Source organism: Mobula hypostoma, chromosome 19 (assembly GCF_963921235.1).
Source record: "Mobula hypostoma chromosome 19, sMobHyp1.1, whole genome shotgun sequence".
In the NCBI taxonomy this organism is placed as follows: Eukaryota; Metazoa; Chordata; class Chondrichthyes; order Myliobatiformes; family Myliobatidae; genus Mobula; species Mobula hypostoma.
The window spans coordinates 23074766-23095358 of NC_086115.1; the positions used below are offsets into that span (position 1 = coordinate 23074766).

The window sequence follows — 20593 nt, forward strand, 5'->3', positions numbered from 1 at the left end:
ATCAGTGTAGTGTCGTCAGCAAATTTAATTAGCGTATTGGAGCTGTGGGTGGCGACACAGTCATGGGTATACCGAGAGTAAAGGAGGCACTTGTTAAAGGCCTTCTGAAAATCCAAGTTCACAACATCAAGTGATTCTCCTTTGTCTATTTATTACTTGTTATTTCTTCAAAGGATTCCAACAGATTTGTCAGGTAAGATTTTCCCTTGAGGAAACCATGCTGAGTATGACCTATTCTAAGTACCCTGAGGCCTTATCCTTAATAATCGATTCTAACATCTTCCCAACCACTGAGGTCAGACTAATTGGCCTATAGATTCCTTTCTTCTGCCTCTCTCCCTTCTTTAAGAGTGGAGTGACTTTAGCAATTTTCCAGTTTTCCGGTGCCGGTCCAGAATCTAGTAATTCTTGAAAAATCATTACTAATACCTCCACGATCTCTACAGCCACCTCTTTCAGAGCACTGGGTTTACACCGTCTTGTCCAGGTGACTTATCTACCTGTAAACCTTTCTGTTTCCCGACAACTTTCTGTCTCGTTATGGTAACTTCACGCACTTCATGCACCCCCCACCTCCCCCCCCCCCGACACCTGGAACTTCCACCATACTGCTAAAGTCTTCCACAGTGAAGACAGGTGCAAAATACTTGTTGACACCCATTACTACCTCTCCAGTGGTTCGATATCCACTCCCAACTCTCTTTTGCACTTTGAGTATATGAAGAAACTTTTGGTATCTTCTTTAATATTATTGGTCAGCTTACTTTTGTATTCTATCTTTATCTTCTTAAATACTTTTTTAATTGCCTTTTGTTGATTTTTGAAAGCTTCCCAATCCTCTAACTTCACACTAATTTTTGCTTATATGCTCTCTCTTTGGCTTTTATGTTGACTTTGACTCCTCTTGTTGGCCAAAGCTGTGTCACCTTTCCTTTAGAATACTTCTTCCTCTTTAAGATGTATATATCCTGTGCCTTCTGAACTGAATTTCAGAAATTCCAGCCATTGCTGCTCTGCCATCATCCCTGCCAGTGTTCTTTTCCAATCTCCTCTCTAATGCCTTTATAATTCCCTTTTACTCCAATGTAATACTGATACATCTAACTTTAGCTTTTCCTTCTCAAATTTCAGGGTAAATTTGTTCATTTTATGATCACTTGTCCCCAAGGGTTCTTTTACCTTAAGTTCTCTGATCAATTCCAGAACACCCAACCCACGAGCTGCTCTAAAAAGCCATCTTGCGGGCATTCTAGAAATTCCCTCACCTGTAGTCCAGCACCAATCTGATTTTCCCAATCTACCAGCATATTGAAGGCCCCCATGAGTATTGTTACATTGCCCTTTTGGCATGCATTTTCTATCTCCTGTTGTAATTTGTAGGCCACACCCTTACTACTGTTTGGGGGTCTGTATACAACTCCTATCAGGGTCTTTTTACCCTTGAAGTTCCTTAGCTCCATCCACAATGATTCAATACCTTCCGGCCCTATGTCACTTCTTTCTAAGGATTTGATTTCATTTTTTTTACCAACAGAGCAACACCACCCCCTCTGCCTTCCTGTGTATCCTTTCGATACACTGTGTATTCTTGGATATTATGCTCCCAGCTATAATCTTGATCAGTATATATTCCTCTGTAACTACAACCAGCTGCAATGGGATTCTGCCACAAATCACATCTGCCTCCCCCACACTTGGATTTCCATAGGGATTGCTTCCTACATGATTGCTTTGTCCGGTCGTCCTTCCCCACTACTGTCTCCTGGCACCTATCCCTGCAATCAGTACAAGTGCTACACCTGCCCTTACACCTCTTCCCTCACCACCATTCAGCGCCCCAAACAGTCTTCAAGGTGAGACGACACTTCACCTGTGAGTCTGTTGGGGTCATCGACTGTATCCGGGGCACCCACAAGGGCCTCCACATCTGTAAGACCTGACATAGATTGGGGAGCTGTTTCACTGAGCACCTTTGGCTCTGGCTCCCACGAGAGGCAGAATTTACCGGTGACCACCCACTTCAGTTTGTCTTCCTATTCTCATTCTTACATGTCGGTTCATGGCCTCAATGAAGTCACACTCAGGGTGGCGGAGAACACCTCATATTCCATCTGGGTAGCTCCAAACTGAGGACATGAAGGTATGAACATCGCTTTCTCTAACTCCTGGTATTTTCTCCCCACTCCCCTTTCTCTCTCTTGCCATTCGCCATTCTGGTTTCCCTCTTAACCCTTCTCTTCAACTACCTCTGGTGCTTCTCGTCCTTCCCTTCATCCCCTCTCCCCCATCCATCCACATTCTCATCTACCACCTGCCAGTTTGTACTCCTCCCCTCCTCCACCTTCTGATTCTGCCTTCTTCCCCCTTCCATTCCTGTCCTGATGAAGAGTCTGAGTCTGAAAATTTGATGTTTATTCCTGTCCCTAGATGCTGTCTGACCTGATGTGTTCCTCAGCTTTTACAACCTTGGTACCTCTGTGCTGAACTGTACACATACCAAACAAGAGGAATCCAAAACTACGCTATTAGTGGCTATAATAACAGATAAAACTCTACCCATTTATACCGTGGGTTCCAAGCTGACTATTGCAAAGGTCAAGTGAGATCCTCTTGTCCCATTGAATCAAGTTGATCTACAGGCTGTCGAATTGGATTGTGAGATACTAACTTTATCAGTAGTATGGCGGTCAGGAATGTTGACAGTCTCAAAATGGCTTCTGCTGTGCATTTAATTTTGTTTTCTAACCAGTGAATTGTAAATCACAGATCTATTTGGCAAACTGTCAAAGGTTTCAAGAGTCAGTTCTGATTAATTAGCTCCCGTGTATGTTTTATTGAATATGAAAAAAATATTTTTTAAAAAGTGGCTCTGTAGGTCTGAGGTTCAACTGCCGTAATTGGACAGGGTTGCTTGTTATAAATTTTTGGCTTGATGCCTGAATTACTTCAGCTGTTGTGGATGTTAATGAATTTGGATTAATTATTTTGTTGTGTGTTTTGTGCTCCTTTCTATCCCAATCCATCATCTGACTATTGCCCATTCCAGTCATTTTCCTGATTTATTAAGGAATGATTTTCCTTTTGTTATTCTGAGTACAATGCCTTGTCTTGTTCAGGGTATGTATAACTCAACAAACCTACAATGGTCACATCCCATTTTGTTCAAGCGCCAGCTTGTTTTGCCAAATCTGTGATGGGAAAATACTCTGCATTTGGTTTGTTGAAAGTGCTTTCATTTTCTGAGGATTTCAGCTGAGGGTGAAAACCAAGGTTCGTGAAGTACTCATCAGGGACATGTTGTTTGCAGATGACGCAGCACTGGCAACACACTCTGAAGAGCAACTGCAACGCCTCATGGACAGCTTCTCAAGAGCCTGCCAGGACTTCAGCTTGACCATCAGCCTGAAGAAGACCAACCTGTTGGGCCAAGGCGTTGAGCACCCCCCTGCCATTACCATCAACAACTACGAGCTGGAGGTAGTTCACGAGTTTACATACCTTGACTCCACCATCACGGACAGCCTCTCCCTAGACCCCGAGATCAACAGATGGATCGGACGAGCAGCCTCAACATTCACCAGGCTGACAAAGAGAGTCTAGGAGAACGGGAAGCTGATGACGCACACCAAGGTTGCGGTCTACAGGGCCTGCGTCCTCATCACACTGCTTTACGGCAGTGAGACCTGGAGTCTCTATTCCAAACAAGAACGGCGTCTCCATGCCTTCCACCTTCTCAGCCTGAGATGCATTCTGGACATCACGTGGACTGTCCGAGTCACCAACAATGAGGTCCTGGCCCACGCCCAGATACCCAGCCGCTTCACCCTGCTCCAACAACGCCGTCTCCGCTGGCTGGGCCACATACACCGCATGTCAGATGGGAGGATCCCGAAAGACCTGCTGTACGGGGAACTGGCCTCCAGCAAGAGAACACAAGGGCGGCCCCATCTTCGTTTCAAAGATGTCTGCAAGAGAGACATGAACGTCAAGAGGTGGGAGGACATCGCAAGCAATCGCTCTCACTGGAGGCTGGAACTACGCAGAGGTCTAAAAAGAGGAGGAGAGAAGCTGAGGCTTGCTGCTGAAGAAAAGCGCACTCGTCGGAAAAACCGCACCAAGACAACACTGGAGGACAGCGGCTTCCAGTGCAGTCGCTGCAGCCGAGACTGTCACTCCCGTGTGGGCCTCTACAGCCACAACAGACGCTGCTCTAACACAGAATGAAGCGAGACTTTCCAGGCACAGATCCATGGTCTCGCGAGACTAACAGATGCCACAACAACACTCAGTGGCCACTTTATTAGGTAATGCAAGTATCTAAACAGCCAATCATGTGGCAGCAACTCAATGCATAAAAGCATGCAGACATGGTCAAAAGGTTCAGTTGTTGTTCAGACCAAACATCAGAATGGGGAAGAAATGTGATCTCAGCTACTTTGACTGTGGAATGATTATTAGTGCTAGACAGGGTGGTTTGAGTATCTCAGAAACTGTTGCTATCCTAGGATTTTCACACAAAACAATCCCAAGAGTTTTCAGAGAATGGTGTGAAAAGCAAGAAAAAATCAAGTGAGCAGCAATTCTATGGGAGAAAACATCTTGTTAATAAGAGAGGTCAGAGGAGAATAGCCAAACTGGTTCAAGCTGACAGGAAGGCGACAGTAACCGAAATAACCACATGTTACAACAGTGGTGTGCAGAAAAGCATTTCTGAATGCAGAACACATTGGTGGGCTACAACAGCAGAAGACCATGAGCATACACTTAGTGGCTACCTTATTAGGCACAGGAGTGGCACCATGTGTATGTCATCAATAGTAACCCTATTCAGAAAAAAAATCAATTTAGGTTGCAAAGTTTACTCAGCAGCCTCCTGCTCATTGCTTATTGCACACATCCACAACATCTCCAACACACAATAATCAGTCTCTCCGGTTGCCTGTTGCTGTGCCTGACCAAGTCTTTTGATCTTTGCAGTGCAAGTTCCCTGGATAAGCTCAGAACACTTTATTCCTCTTTCGCCCACAATCATTAGAGTATGGAAGGAGGCCATTTGATGCATTGAGCACACGATTTATTTTCTCACAGCTCAACAAAGGTTTTCATTTTAAATATTTATCCACTTTTTAAGTTATTATCAAATTGCTTCCATCACCCTTTTAGCTGGTTTATTGAAAAAAAATTGAAACAGCAAAGTAATGTTAGAGGAGTTCAGCAGGTCAGGCAGCATCTATAGAGAGAAAAAGAGTTAATGTTTCAGGCTAGTGATCCTTCATAAGCGCTGTTTATGCTTTGGATTTCAGATTTCACTCTTTTGGAGCTACTTATAATGGGAACAAGTTCCATGAACGAGGAAGTTTTCATTTCACTTGCTATTCAGGTTGCAAGGTTATAATTAACAATATACAATACTGAAAATATCCGGTAGTTCAATCAATATCTGAAAAAATAAAATACAGACTTTTTATTTTATTTTAACTGGATGTCAAAGATCATGGATCAACAATCAAGTATTAGCTTTATTTGCCATATACATTTAGATGTGTTAGGAATTTGCTGTCCTGTGTTGGTGTGACATGTAAGCGATGAGACAACCTGAGATCTGTTACATAAATACATATTTCTCTTCCTGAAGGACATTAAAGAAACATTTGGAGTATCTGCAGGTGGCCCCATTGTCGCTGCTTTTTTCTTCATGCTAACCACCATATTTTTAATTTGAAGCTAGTGCAGGTATGTAATACTGAGGCTTTATAAGGTGTTGGTCAGATTGCACTTGGAATATTGTGAGCAGTTTTGGGCCCCTTCTCTAAGAAAGGATCTGCTGGTGTGGAGAGGGTCCAGAAGAGGTTCATGAGAATAATCCTGGGAATGAAAGAGTTAACGTATGAGGCGTGTTTGATGACTCTGGACCTGTACTTGCTGGTGTTTAGAAGAATGAGGGGGATCTCATAGAAACATATTAAATATTGAAAGGCTAGATAGAGTGGATGAAGGGAGGATGTTTTCAATAGTGAAGGAATCTTGAACCAGCGGACACAGCCTCAGAATACAAGGACATCCCTTTAAAACAGAGATGATGAGGAACTTCTTCAGTCAGAGGGTGGGGAATCTGTGGAATTCATTGCCACAGAAGGCTGTGGATGCCGAACCATTGGGTATATTTAAAGCAGATGTTGATAGATCCATGATCAGTAAGGGTTACAAAGACTACAGGGAGAAGGCAGGAGAGAGGTTGAGAGGGTTGAAAAATCAGGCATGATTGAATAGTGTCAGTTCCTATGCCTTATGGTTTAATTGTCTTATTTTTAAGCCCTCTCCACCCCCCCCAACCCCAACCATTCACCATATATTGGTCTTTCTTATGTTATAGGAGAAGCCTAATTCTGATGGATGACATACCTCTGATATACTAACTTGCTTTTTCTCTAAAGGAGTTGACAAGCCTGATTCTTTTTATACAGCCATTTCTCTTTTTTTTTTGTTTTGGAATTGCAACAATTGTGTGTTTGTTTCCCTCCGAACTTCGCCTAGAGAAACACTGCTGTGTGCTGAGTGAGCTTGGACCTGGGAGAACATAGGAGTATACTGACTCAGTAAGATAGGTCAGGGCTTGCTGCACATTTGTGCCTTAGCTGTCCCAGCTACATGAAAGGGACACTTAACAACTTGTTGTTTAATTCTTAATGAGAAATCCTATTAGGCTGGCACCTACATCCACAGCAGTAAACGATGGCATTACATTTTAACATTACAAATCCCACTGGGAATATCCATCTATCTTGCACTGGAGCATATGAGACATCTATTGATTTCATTGTGTTATAAATACACTATTAAACACTTGTGATGATAGTCATTGTAAATTGGATGACTTGCTTAATGACAGGAGCATAAATCATGTGACAGGATGCGACATTTTGCCACCCAGCTCCTTTAAGACTTTGAAGTCCAATTGCGGGTGGGACTGCCAGCTGGGGTCAATCAGAGTTTAATTGCTTTCTCATCACTCTGGGGGTCACGGGTCAGAACTGATGTGGGCACAGATGAATAAATGATTGTTTTCAAGTATCCTTTCAAACTCTTGAGATCACAAGTATTACAGCAGTGGGAAATGAGCAGGGAAGTGGAACTAATTGGATCTCTTTCAAAGCTGTCCAGTAGGTTGAATGGCCTCTTATTCCATATGTCCCTACGGATATATAAAGATAAATCACTGGTTTGAGTAGCAAAGGAAACCCAAGGGATTCTGCAAATACTGGAAATCCAGAGTAACACACACAAAGCGCAGGAGGAACTCAAGAGGTCTGGCAGTATCTATGGAAAGAAATAAACAGTCGATGTTCATTTGAGGAGTCTTGGCCCGAAATGTCGAATGTTCTTCTTCTTCCACTGATGCAACTTGATCTACTGCGTTCCACCAGCATTTGGTGTGTGTCGCTCAGCAGAGCATTTGATTGGGTTTGTAATAGCACTGCACGTATTCTGTGGAGTCCTGTCAATAAAAATTTCAACATACAGCTCATTTCCATCCTTTACTTTATCTCTTTGACTTTAATCAGAACAGGATATCTATGCCCCTCCTGATCACTGAGGCTTAAATAGGCTGAAAATAACAGCTGCAAAAGGTTTCCGCTGGGCTGTTTTCCATCTCTGCATTTAGATTTATTTCCAAAAGCATGTATTGATATTTTACAATGAAAATGAACACTGACAAAACGCCAGTGATCATTCCAGTGTTAATAGATGGCAATAGACTGTAGCAATATTACCGCATATTAATGTACTTCCAAGTATATAAGATTTACTACGTGTCAATCATTTTTGCAGCGTGATGTGAAATGCAAATAAACCAGCTGCCGCTGAGATATCTGTCAGAGGGAGTAATGAGGTCGTAAGCGGCCACTGCTGCTCCTGCACCTCACAGATTAGCTTTCTGAACCAATGACAGAGCTGGAGGGAGATAACTGGTGGTCGGTATACACTTGAAGAAGCCAACAGTAGACTGGGACTGGGAATCAATATCCAAGTTAGAAGAGGAGAGAAGCAGATTGATTTATCACATGTACATTGGAACATGCAGTGAACTGAATTAAAGAAAACAAACACAACCAAGGATCTGAAGAGGGCAGTCCCTAGATATCGACACACGTTGTGGCGCCAACGTAGCCAGCAGAAAAACTAGAACAGAGCAAAGCAGAATGCAATGAGCAGCAAAACAAGCCCCTTTCCTTCCACATGCCCCCACCCACAGAAAGTCTTTCAACTCCAGCGTCGGTCTCTGGTCTCCGGTCTCTGGTCTCCAGTCTTCGATTTTCAGTCTCCACGCTTCCGCTATCAGGCTTCGACTTCCAGACCTCCGACCTCCGGTATTGATGATGATACCGATGACAGGACACTGAACTCTGGCCGTGCCGACTGACGCGTGCCTTCTCATGCCTCCTGCGCCCATGGACATCCTAGCCAGGCTGGCCTTTGAGCGCAGAGTGGAGGTGAAGACTCCAGATGTCCTTTGTCCCCGTCTACGTTGCTGACCTATGCGTGCGGAGCGGAGACCTTGACTCCGGATGTAGGGGTGATGAAAACGATTAGCGATGCAAAGTTGAGCAATACTTTAGCTCCTCTGCAAATGGGCCTCGGCTACAACACACTTGGTTGAGACGGGACAGCTTAGTCCAGTCCCAGATACTCTTCCTCTTTCATTGGAAGGCAGTCACAGTCGAATCCACTAATATCATATCAATGTCTATTCTGCAACAGGTGATCAGCCAAGACTAAACCTATAATGTACCTGACAGCAAAATCGCTGACATCCCTGCTCTGCAAAGGGATACCATCACCTATATGCAGGACTGAGGGGTGGATACCTGCTTGGTCAGGGTGAACCAGGAGAAGGCTTTGATAGGATATCACATATGTACATGATGGATATGCATTTCCAGATGTGTTTTTGGAATCAGAAATTGGATCCAACTGCACTCTGCTATCTGTAATGCACTCCAAATGAATGGGTGGGAGACAAATGGTTTCCCCATCAGGCCCGGAGTCAGGCAGGATTGTCCATTCTCACCAGTCTTGTTTGTGTGTTGCATAGAATCCTTTGCTAAATCCATTAGAAAGGACGAGGGCATAAGAGAGGTGATGTTTCCAGGTAGTGGAGGTACACAAGACAAAACCTCTCCATACATGGACGATGCTACCTTCTTCTGCTCATATCCATGGTCGGTTTGCAGAATGATCAGTGCCTGCAACCATTTTCAGGTGGCATGCAGGGCCAGAGTCATCCTTGAGAGGAGTAAGTTTAGGCTGTTCAGTAACTGGCCTATCTGATCAGGTGTCAGCTTCACCATCCAACCCCACTACCTGAAGGTGCTGGGGATCTGGTTAGAAGGGGGTGAGGCACGTAATAAGAATTGACTGGAGCAGATTGTGAAGATCAAACAAAAATTGGGTCTATGGAGATGGTATACTCAGTCAATAGCTGGGAAGAATTTAGTTACCAGGAGTGACATGCTATCAGAGTTGCTGTATTTGCTTCATGCTCCTGTGCATTAGTAAACATCCAGGACATATTAGAACATAGAAGAACAGAGAACATAGAATAGTACAGCACAGTACAGGCCCTTCGGCCCACAACCCTTAAACCCTGCCTCCCATATAACCCCCCACCTTAAATTCCTCCATATACCTGTCTAGTAGTCTCTTAAATTTCACTAGTGTATCTGCATCCACCACTGACTCAGGCAGTGCATTCCACACACCAACCACTCTCTGAGTAAAAAACCTTCCTCTAAAATCCCCCTTGAACTTCCCACCCCTTACCTTAAAGCCATGTCCTCTTGTATTGAGCAGTGGTGCCCCGGGGAAGAGGCGCTGGCTGTCCACTCTATCTATTCCTCTTAATATCTTGTACACCTCTATCATGTCTCCTCTCATCCTCCTTCTCTCCAAAGAGTAAAGCCCTAGCTCCCTTAATCTCTGATCATAGTGATCATACTCTCTAAACCAGGCAGCATCTCCTCTGTACCCTTCCCAATGCTTCCACATCCTTCTTATAGTCAGGCGACCAGAACCGGACAGAGTACTCCAAGTGTGGCCTAACCAGAGTTTTATAGAGCTGCATCATTACCTCGTGACTCTTAAACTCTATCCCTCGACTTATGAAGGCTAACACCCCATATTCCAGCATATCTACGGGTCTAAATTCAGCAAGAGTAAATAGCCCCACTGCTTTGTGGGCAGCCTCAGCAGAAACAGGTACAGGAGTAAACCTAGACAGCAGATCCGGAGTGGAGCCCCTAAGGCAGCTGGACGTCAGTGAACATCCTTCCGGCAGCTTCTGCATCCAAGCTGGTGCCAAATGTATTGCGTCATAAGCTTTCCTTTGGACTACACTGGTGAGACCGAGAGGGGGATCGTGATGACTGGGCGCCTTAGGATCTCCATACCTTCCGACTAGGCTTGTGATGATGATCGTCATCACCCATTGTCCATTGAGACAGACGGATGCCAACCAACCAGGTGCAACATGTGATCTAAAATGTTGATATACATAGAAACATAGAAAACCTACAGAACAATACAGGCCCTTTGCCCCACAAAGATGTGCCGAACACGTCCTTACCTGAGAAATTACCTAGGGTTACCCATAACCCTCTGTTTTCCTAAACTCCATGTACCTGTCCAGGAATCTCTTAAAAGACCCTCCTTCCAAGCACCTTAAAACTGTATCTTCTCGTGCTAGCCATTTCAGTCCTGGAAAAAAGCCTCTCACTATCCACACGATCAATGACTCTCATCATCTTATACATCTCTAGCAGGTCACCTCTCATCTTCTGTTGCTCCAAGGTGAAAAGGCCAAGTTCACTCAACCTATTCTCATAAGGCATGCTCCCCAATCCAGCCAACATCCTTGTAAATCTCCGCTGCACCCTTTCTATAGTTTCCACATCCTTCCTATAGTGAGGTGACCAGAACTGAGCAGAATACTCCAAGTGGGGTCTGACCAGGGTCCTATATAGCTGCAACATTACCTCTCGGCTCCTAGACTTAATCCCACAATTGATGAAGGCCAATGCACCGTATGCCTTCTTAACCACAGAGTCAACCTGCGCAGCAGTCTTGAGTGTCGTAAGGCATGACCTGCCTTTTACAAATCCATGCTGACTGTACTAATCATTTTATACCTCTCCAAATGTTTATAAATCCTGCCTCTCAGGATCTTCTCCATCAACTTACCAACCACTGAAGTAAGACTCACTGGTCTATAATTTCCTGGGCTACCTCTGCTCCCTTTCTTGAATAATGGAACAACATCAGCAACCCTCCAATCCTCTGGAACCTCTCCCTTCCCCATTGATGATGAGAAGATCATTGCCAGAGGCTCAGCAATCTCCTCCCTCGCCTCCCACAGTAGCATAGGGTACATCTCATCCGGTCCTGGTGACTAATCCAACTTGATGCTTTCTGCACGTCCTCTTTCTTAATATCTCCTACTAGGTGTTTTTTATAGACCACCCAATAGTAACAGGGACATCAAGGAGCAGATAGGAAGACATATTCTGGAAAGGTGTAATAATAACAGGGTTGTCATGGTGGGAGATTTTAATTTCCCAAATATCGATTGGCATGTGCCTAGAGCGAGGTGTCTAGATGGGATAGAGTTTGTTAGGTGTGTTCAAGAAGGTTTCTTGACACAATATGTAGATAAGCCTACAAGAGGAGAGGCTGCTCCTGCAGCTCCTGCACATCCTCTTTCTTAATATCTACATGCTCAAGCTTTTCAGTCCACTGTGAGTCATCCATACAATCGCCAAGATTCTTTTCCTTAGTGAATGCTGAAGCAAAGTACTTATTAAGTACCTCCGCTATTTCCTTCGGTTCCATACACACTTTTCCACTGTCACACTTGATTGGTCCTATTCTCTCATGTCTTATCCTCTTGATTTTCACATGCTTGTAGAATGCCTCGGGGTTTTCCTTAATCCTGTCCGCCAAGGCCTTCTCATGGCCCCTTCTGGCTCTCCTAATTTCATTCTTAAGCTCCTTCCTGCTAGCCTTATAATCTTCTAGCTCTCTATCATTACCTAGCTTTTTGAACCTTTCATCAGCTCGTCTTTCTTCTTGGCTAGATTTACAACAGCCTTTGTACACCACGGTTCCTGTACCCTACCATCGTTTCCCTGTCTCATTGGAACGTACCTTTGCAGAACTCCATGCAAATACCCCCTGAACATTTGCCACATTTCTTCCGTACAATTTCCCTGAGAACATCTGTTTCCAATTTATGGTTCCAAGTTCCTGCCTGATAGCCTCATATTTCCCTTTACTCCAATTAACCACTTTCCTAACTTGTCTGTTCCTATTCCTCTCCAATTCTATGGTAAAGGAGGTAGAGTTATGATCACTATCTCCAAAATGCTCTCCCACTGAGAGGTCCTACACATGACCAGGTTCATTTCCCAATACCAGATCAAGTACAGCCTCTCCTCTTGCAAGCTTATCTACATATTGTGTCAAGAAACCTTCTTGAACACACCTAACAAACTCTATCCCATCTAGACACCTCGCTCTAGGCACATGCCAATCGATATTTGGGAAATTAAAATCTCCCACCATGACAACCCTGTTATTATTACACCTTTCCAGAATATGTCTTCCTATCTGCTCCTTGATGTCCCTGTTACTATTGGGTGGTCTATAAAAAACACCTAGTAGAGCTATTAACCCCTTCCTGTTCCTAACTTCCACCCACAGAGACTCCGTAGACAATTCCTCCCCATTTTCCTCCTTTTCTACGGCCGTGACACTCTCTCTGATCAGCAGTGCCATGCCCCCACCTCTTTTGCCTCCCTCCCTGTCCTTTCTGAAACATCTAAAGCCTGGCACTCCAAGTAACCATTTCTGCCCCTGAGTCATCCAAGTCTCTGTAATGGCCACAACATCATAGCTCCAGATGCACAGTGAAAAGTATCCTAACAGTCTGCAATACAACAGGAATTCTGCAGATGCTGGAAATTCAAGCAACACACATCAAAGTTGCTGGTGAACGCAGCAGGCCAGGCAGCATCTCTAGGAAGAGGTGCAGTCGACGTTTCAGGCCAAGACCCTTCGTCAAGACTAACTGAAGGAAGAGTTAGTAAGAGATTTGAAAGTGGGAGGGGGAGGGGGAGATTCAAAATGATAGGAGAAGACAGGAGGGGGAGGGATGGAGCCAAGAGCTGGACAGGTGATTGGCAAAAGGGATATGAGAGGATCATGGGACAGGAGGTCCAGGGAGAAAGACAAGTGGTGGGGGGGGGAACCAGAGGATGGGCAAGGGGTATAGTCAGAGGGACAGAGGGAGAAAAAGGAGAGTAAGAGAAAGAATGTGTGTATAAAAATAAATAACGGATGGGGTACGAGGGGGAGGTGGGGCATTAGCGGAAGTTAGAGAAGTCGATGTTCATGCCATCAGGTTGGAGGCTACCCAGACGAAATATAAGGTGTTGTTCCTCCAACCTGAGTGTGGCTTCATCTTTACAGTAGAGGAGGCCATGGATAGACATGTCAGAATGGGAATGGGATGTGGAATTAAAATGTGTGGCCACTGGGAGATCCTGCTTTCTCTGGCGGACAGAGCATAGGTGTTCAGCAAAGCGGTCTCCTAGTCTGCGTCGGGTCTCACCAATATATAGAAGTCCACATCGGGAGCACCGGACGCAGTATATCACCCCAGCCGACTCACAGGTGAAGTGTCGCCTCATCTGGAAGGACTGTTTGGGGCCCTGAATGGCGTACTGACCTCTACCTTGCCGAGGCACAGTGACAACTCGCGGATACCTCCTCTTATTTACTCCTCGATTGTGACCCCAATAAGGAGCACCAGACCATTGTCTCCCACACCATCACCGACTTTATCCGCTCAGGGGATCTCCCGTCCACTGCTACCAACCTTATAGTTCCCACACCTCGCACTTCCCGTTTCTACCTCCTACCCAAGATCCACAAACCTGCCTGTCCTGGCAGACCTATTGTCTCAGCTTGCTCCTGCCCCACCAAATTGGTTTCTGCGTACCTAGACACGGTTTTATCCCCCCTTGTTCAATCCCTTCCTACCTATGTTCGTGACACTTCTCACGCTCTTAAACTTTTCGATGATTTTAAGTTCCCTGGCCCCCACCGCTTTATTTTCACCATGGATGTCCAGACCCTATATACTTCCATCCCCCATCAGGAAGGTCTCAAAGCTCTCCGTTTCTTTTTAGATTTCAGACCTAATCAGTTCCCCTCTACCGCCACGCTGCTCCGTCTAGCGGAATTAGTCCTTACTCTTAATAATTTCTCCTTTGGCTCCTCCCACTTCCTCCAAACTAAAGGTGTAGCTATGGGCACCTGTATGGGTCCAAGCTATGCCTGCCTTTTTGTTGGCTTTGTGGAACAATCTATGTTCAGTACCTATTCTGGTATCTGTCCCCCACTTTTCCTTCGCTACATCGACGACTGCATTGGCGCTGCTTCCTGCACGCATGCTGAGCTTGTTGACTTTATTAACTTTGCCTCCAACTTTCACCCTGCCCTCAAGTTTACCTGGTCCATTTCCGACACCTCCCTCCCCTTTCTAGATCTTTCTGTCTCTGTCTCTGGAGACAGCTTATCCACTGATGTCTACTATAAACCCACTGACTCTCACAGCTATCTGGACTATTTCTCTTCTCACCCTGTCTCTTGCAAAAATGCCATCATATTCTCGCAATTCCTCCGTCTCCGCCGCATCTGCTCTCAGGATGAGGCTTTTCATTCCAGGACGAGGAAAATGTCTTCCTTTTTTAAAGAAAGGGGCTTCCCTTCCTCCACTATCAACTCTGCTCTCAAACGCATCTCCCCCATTTCACGTACATCTGCTCTCACTCCATCCTCCCGCCACCCCAATAGGAATAGGATTCCCCTGGTCCTCACCTACCACCCCACCAGCCTCCGGGTCCAACATATTATTCTCCGTAACTTCCGCCACCTCCAACGGGATCCCACCACTAAGTACATCTTTCCCTCCCCCACCCCCCCCGCTTTCCGCAGGGATCGCTCCCTACGCGACTCCCTTGTCCATTCGTCCCCCCATCCCTCCCCACTGATCTCCCTCCTGGCACTTATCCGTGTAAGCGGAACAAGTGCTACACATGCCCTTACACTTCCTCCCTTACCACCATTCAGGGCCCCAAACAGTCCTTCCAGATGAGGCAACACTTCACCTGTGAGTTGGCTGGGGTGATATACTGAGTCCGGTGCTCCCGATGTGGCCTTTTATATATTGGCGAGACCCGACGCAGACTGGGAGACCGCTTTGCTGAACATCTATGCTCTGTCTGCCAGAGAAAGCAGGATCTCCCAGTGGCCACACATTTTAATTCCACATCCCATTCCCATTCTGACATGTCTATCCACGGCCTCCTCTACTGTAAAGATGAAGCCACACTCAGGTTGGAGAAACAACACCTTATATTCTGTCTGGGTAGCCTCCAACATGATGGCATGAACATCGACTTCTCTAACTTCTGCTAATGCCCCACCTCCCCCTCGTACCCCATCCGCTATTTATTTTTATACACACATTCTTTCTCTTACTCTCTTTTTTCTCCCTCTGTCCCTCTGACTACACCCCTTGCCCATCCCCTGGTCCCCCCCCCGCCCAGTCTTTCTCCCTGGGCCTCCTGTCCCATGATCCTCTCATATCCCCTTTGCCAATCACCTGTCCAGCTCTTGACTCCATCCCTCCCCCTCCTGTCTTCTCCTATCATTTTGAATCTCCCTATCCCCCTCCCACTTTCAAATCTCTTACTAACTCTTCCTTCAGTTAGTCCTGACGAAGGGTCTCGGCCTGAAACGTCGACTGTACCTCTTCCTAGAGATGCTGCCTGGCCTGCTGCATTCACCAGCAACTTTGATGTGAGTCTGCAATACAGTCTGGTATGAAAACTCCAATGCCAGGAGCCGAAAAACCCAGCAGAAAGTGGTGGATACAGCCCCGTCATCGCAGACAAAACTGTCCCCTCCAGTAAGCACATTTAGAAGGAGCACTGCCAGAAGAAAGTAGCATCCACCATCAAGGACCCAGACCATCCAGGCCATGCTGCTTTCTCACTGGTACCATCAGGCAGGAAGAGGTAAGGTGCCTTAGGTCCCACACTACCAGGTTCAGGAACAATTACCCTCCAGCCATCAGGCTGCTGAACCAGTGAGGAAAGCTTTACTCACCACAACTCTGAACTGAATCCATAACCTACAGACTCACTTTTAAGAACTCTGCAGCTCATGTTCTCAGTATTATTTTTTTTATTATTTACAGTTTTTTTACACATTGGTTGTTTGTTGGTCTTTGTTTCCATATAAATTCTATTGTATTTCCTTGCTTTCCTATAAATGCTTACAAGAAAATAAATCTCAGGGTAGTATACGATGACATATGTACTGAGAGTAAACCTACTTTAACTTTGACTGCATTGCTTTATAGAACTGCATGGACTTAATGGGCCAAATGGGCTCTTATTGTGTAAGGAGAACATGATAGAAACATAGAAACATAGAAAATAGGTGCAGGAGTAGGCCATTCGGCCCTTCGAGCCTGCATCGCCATTTATTGTGATCATGGCTGATCATCCAACTCAGAACCCCGCCCCAGCCTTCCCTCCATACCCCCTGATCCCCGTAGCCACAAGGGCCATATCTAACTCCCTCTTAAATATAGCCAATGAACTGGCCTCAACTGTTTTATGTGGCAGAGAATTCCACAGATTCACCACTCTCTGTGTGAAGAAGTTTTTCCTAATCTCGGTCCTAAAAGGCTTCCCCTTTATCCTCAAACTGTGGCCCCGTGTTCTGGACTTCCCCAACATCGGGAACAATCTTCCTGCATCTAGCCTGTCCAATCCCTTTAGGATTTTATACGTTTCAATCAGATCCCCCCTCAATCTTCTAAATTCCAATGAGTACAAGCCCAGTTCATCCAGTCTTTCTTCATATGAAAGTCCTGCCATCCCAGGAATCAATCTGGTGAACCTTCTTTGTACTCCCACTATGGCAAGGATGTCTTTCCTCAGATTAGGGGACCAAAACTGCACACAATACTCCAGGTGTGGTCTCACCAAGGCCTTGTACAACTACAGTAGTACCTCCCTGCTCCTGTACTCGAATCCTCTCGCTATAAATGCCAGCATACCATTCGCCTTTTTCACCGCCTGCTGTACCTGCATGCCCACTTTCAATGACTGGTGTATAATGACACCCAGGTCTCGTTGCACCTCCCCTTTTCTTAATCGGCCACCATTCAGATAATAATCTGTTTTCCTATTTTTGCCACCAAAGTGGATAACTTCACATTTATCCACATTAAATTGCATCTGCCATGAATTTGCCCACTCACCCAACCTATCCAAGTCACTCTGCATCCTCTTAGCATCCTCCTCACAGCTAACACTGCCACCCAGCTTCGTGTCATCCGCAAACTTGGAGATGCTGCATTTAATTCCCCCATCCAAATCATTAATATATATTGTAAACAACTGGGGTCCCAGCACTGAGCCTTGTGGTACCCCACCAGTCACCGCCTGCCATTCTGAAAAGGTCCCATTTATTCCCACTCTTTGCTTCCTGTCTGCTAACCAATTCTCCATCCACATCAATACCTTACCCCCAATACCGTGTGCTTTAAGTTTGCACACTAATCTCCTGTGTGGGACCTTGTCAAAAGCCTTTTGAAAATCCAAATATACCACATCCACTGGTTCTCCCCTATCCACTCTACTAGTTACATCCTCAAAAAATTCTATGAGATTCGTCAGACATGATTTTCCTTTCACAAATCCATGCTGACTTTGACCGATGATTTCACCGCTTTCCAAATGTGCTGTTATCACATCTTTGATAACTGACTCCAGCAGTTTCCCCACCACCGACGTTAGGCTAACCGGTCTATAATTCCCCGGTTTCTCTCTCCCTCCTTTTTTAAAAAGTGGGGTTACATTAGCCACCCTCCAATCCTCAGGAACCAGTCCAGAATCTAACGGGTGCACTACCTTCCTTGATTTATTCTTTTGCCAAACTGGGACGAACAATTGTTGTAGTTCATCCATGCAACCTTTAAATGCTTGGCATTGCATATCTACCGTCAATCCTTTAAGTGTCATTTGCCAGTCTATCTTAGCTAATTCACGTCTCATACCTTCAAAGTTACCCCTCTTTAAGTTCAGAACCTTTGTTTCTGAATTAACTATGTCACTCTCCATCTTAATGAAGAATTCCACCATATTATGGTCACTCTTACCCAAGGGGCCTCTCACGACAAGATTGCTAGTTATACTCTCTGAGGGTCAACTCCACGATTAGAGGCAATGCCAGTACAATGGGACTGGATTCAAGAAAAGCAAGCTAAAAGTGTTTATAATGCCGTTGAAGTTGCTGTTTTGCAGTTTAGTTCAGCAAATGAAGTTTATGTCTTCAATATTTTGCAGCGTCTCTCAAGAAGCCAGCCTAATAATTGAATTTATTAATAAAATGAGGACGTACATAATGGACGAATTTGATTTCAAAAAGTGGAAGAGGTCAAGTGATTAATCTGGCACAGATTGAATTGTTTGAAATGAACTGAAAGGCATAATAGTTGGAAATTAAAATTTTACCTGGATGCAACCATGGTTTTGCATGTTTGTTATGTCTAATTGGAATTTTGAGACTCTGACTCATTTAAAGAGAAACAATGGAAGCACTAATTATTCATGGCCCCAAGGATGGAGGTCTAATTGGTTCATTGACCAATTGTTGGTCTATATTTAACCATATTTCATTACCATAAAGCTATGTCCATGAGGACAGGAAGCTCCGTATTGAATCAGCTCGCTCTATTAGTGTTTTCAAATATCTTTTTTTACTGAAATAACATATAAAAAGTTCTCTTCTTTCTACTTTTTTAAATTAAAAAAACACAGAGATAAACAACAGATGGTACAGTGCTAATACAAAGTGGAAAAAAGAAATGAAAGCAAAGAAAAATATTATGCTAAATCCATTCTGGGAAAATAAATATGAATGTTCATAAAATCTGGAAAATAAGGCATGTATCTGATAGTATTGATTACTAAGTTGAAGGTGTGTCAGTTATTTATTCAGTCAGTTATTCATATATTTATTCTCATTTTCTTCAAACTGGTCAAAAGATGGTGGAGACAGATTCCATTTTGCACCTGTTTATCAAAAAAATAAGGAGAAAAGGTAATCCTTTTTAAAATAGTGCCAGTATCAGGAGCACCACAATTAATTACTGCCTCTCCTATCCAATCAGGGTATGTTGCCAAATTAGTTTATGACTCACCGTATAAAATGCGACTTACAGCTTAACGCCAATGAACCATGGTGACGTACTGCGGGCTATGTACAAAATTTCCAAATATACCTCCTTTGATTTGATGTTACATTGTTTGCTGAGCTAGGCAATTACAGTAGCTTGCAGCCATTTCATTACCAGTCGAGGTATCACCCTCAGCGCGTAGTTGTTGGTGTTTCTCTCTGGGAGTGCTTGTGCTTATATAGGCCTCCGTTCACTTGCCTCTGTCCTGATTGGTTACCCTTCAGTTGACCTTTAAATTCTATTAGCTTGCGTTTCTTTGGCTCTTAGGAGTTCGTAGAGGGTGTCTATTTAAAGATGTTTGTTTATGGAGGAGAGATATCAGAAGAGAACCATGCTTCTAAAAATTCTCATGCCTGCTTTGTGTTTGCCTACACCAGAACCCTTGCAGTGTCCCAGTTAAAGTGACATCGCTCCCGGTCTTCATGTACTGAGTTCAGCGACAGTGGATCATGTGTCCATACCGGCGGTTTGTGTTCCTGTAAACGAGTTGAGAGCTTACATCCTGCCTGGCCGGTGTAGTTACTGTTGCGGTCTCCACATACGTACACCATATTCCTTTTACTGGTTGTCTTTACTGGCATCTTGGTTCCTGAGGTGAGCTTCCTTAAAGCCATCGTTGGCTTGTGAGCAATTGTGATGCCTCAACCTGAGCTACCAATACTTACCACCATCCTAATTACTCTCACGGCAATCTGCAGCGTGAAATTTCTCATTAAGCGACATACTTTCTGAAATGACTCAATGAACTACAGATTTCGCGATCTTCTGAAGGACTCAGCATTCTGAACTCTCAAGCAAGTGGATGAAGGTTCATCGCCATGGCCAGAAGCGGGACAGGAGGGGAGATTCCAAGACAGGCTGAAACGCAAAAGGATGAGACCCTCTCTACCCAGCATCTTGTTAGCAAATGTGCAGTCATTAGAGTACAAAATTGAGGACCTAAAGCAAAATTGCTGGATCATGGGGAAATGAGAAATTGTTTTGTTCTGTGTTTTACCAAGATGTGGCTTACTCAGGGTACACCAGATCTGGTGATCAGACCCGAAGGCTTCTCGGTACAAAGGATGGACTGAAGTGATGATTCTAAACAATAAAAGGTAAGGTTATGTGTAGTCACTGTGGTGCTCTGATGTAGTGGTTCTGTTATACTCGTGTTCCCCTGACCTTGAACACCTAATGATCAAATTTCAACTGTTCTATTTACCATGATCTTGACCA

At 44.7% G+C, this 20593-nt stretch overlaps 1 protein-coding gene and 1 long non-coding RNA gene across 4 annotated transcripts in view; one reads left to right on the plus strand and one right to left on the minus strand.

Moving 5' to 3' along the window:
* The window catches only part of LOC134358696 (uncharacterized), a 44726-nt gene extending 25221 nt beyond the window's left edge, over positions 1-19505 (minus strand). For both annotated transcript variants that reach the window (XR_010020923.1, XR_010020922.1), the window contains exon 1: positions 19340-19505. This is a non-coding gene — a long non-coding RNA (uncharacterized LOC134358696). The remainder of the gene's footprint in view (positions 1-19339) is intronic.
* Positions 1-20593, plus strand: part of LOC134358902 (catenin alpha-3-like) — an 812224-nt gene that overhangs the window by 120961 nt on the left and 670670 nt on the right. The gene's annotated exons all lie outside the window — the stretch shown is intronic.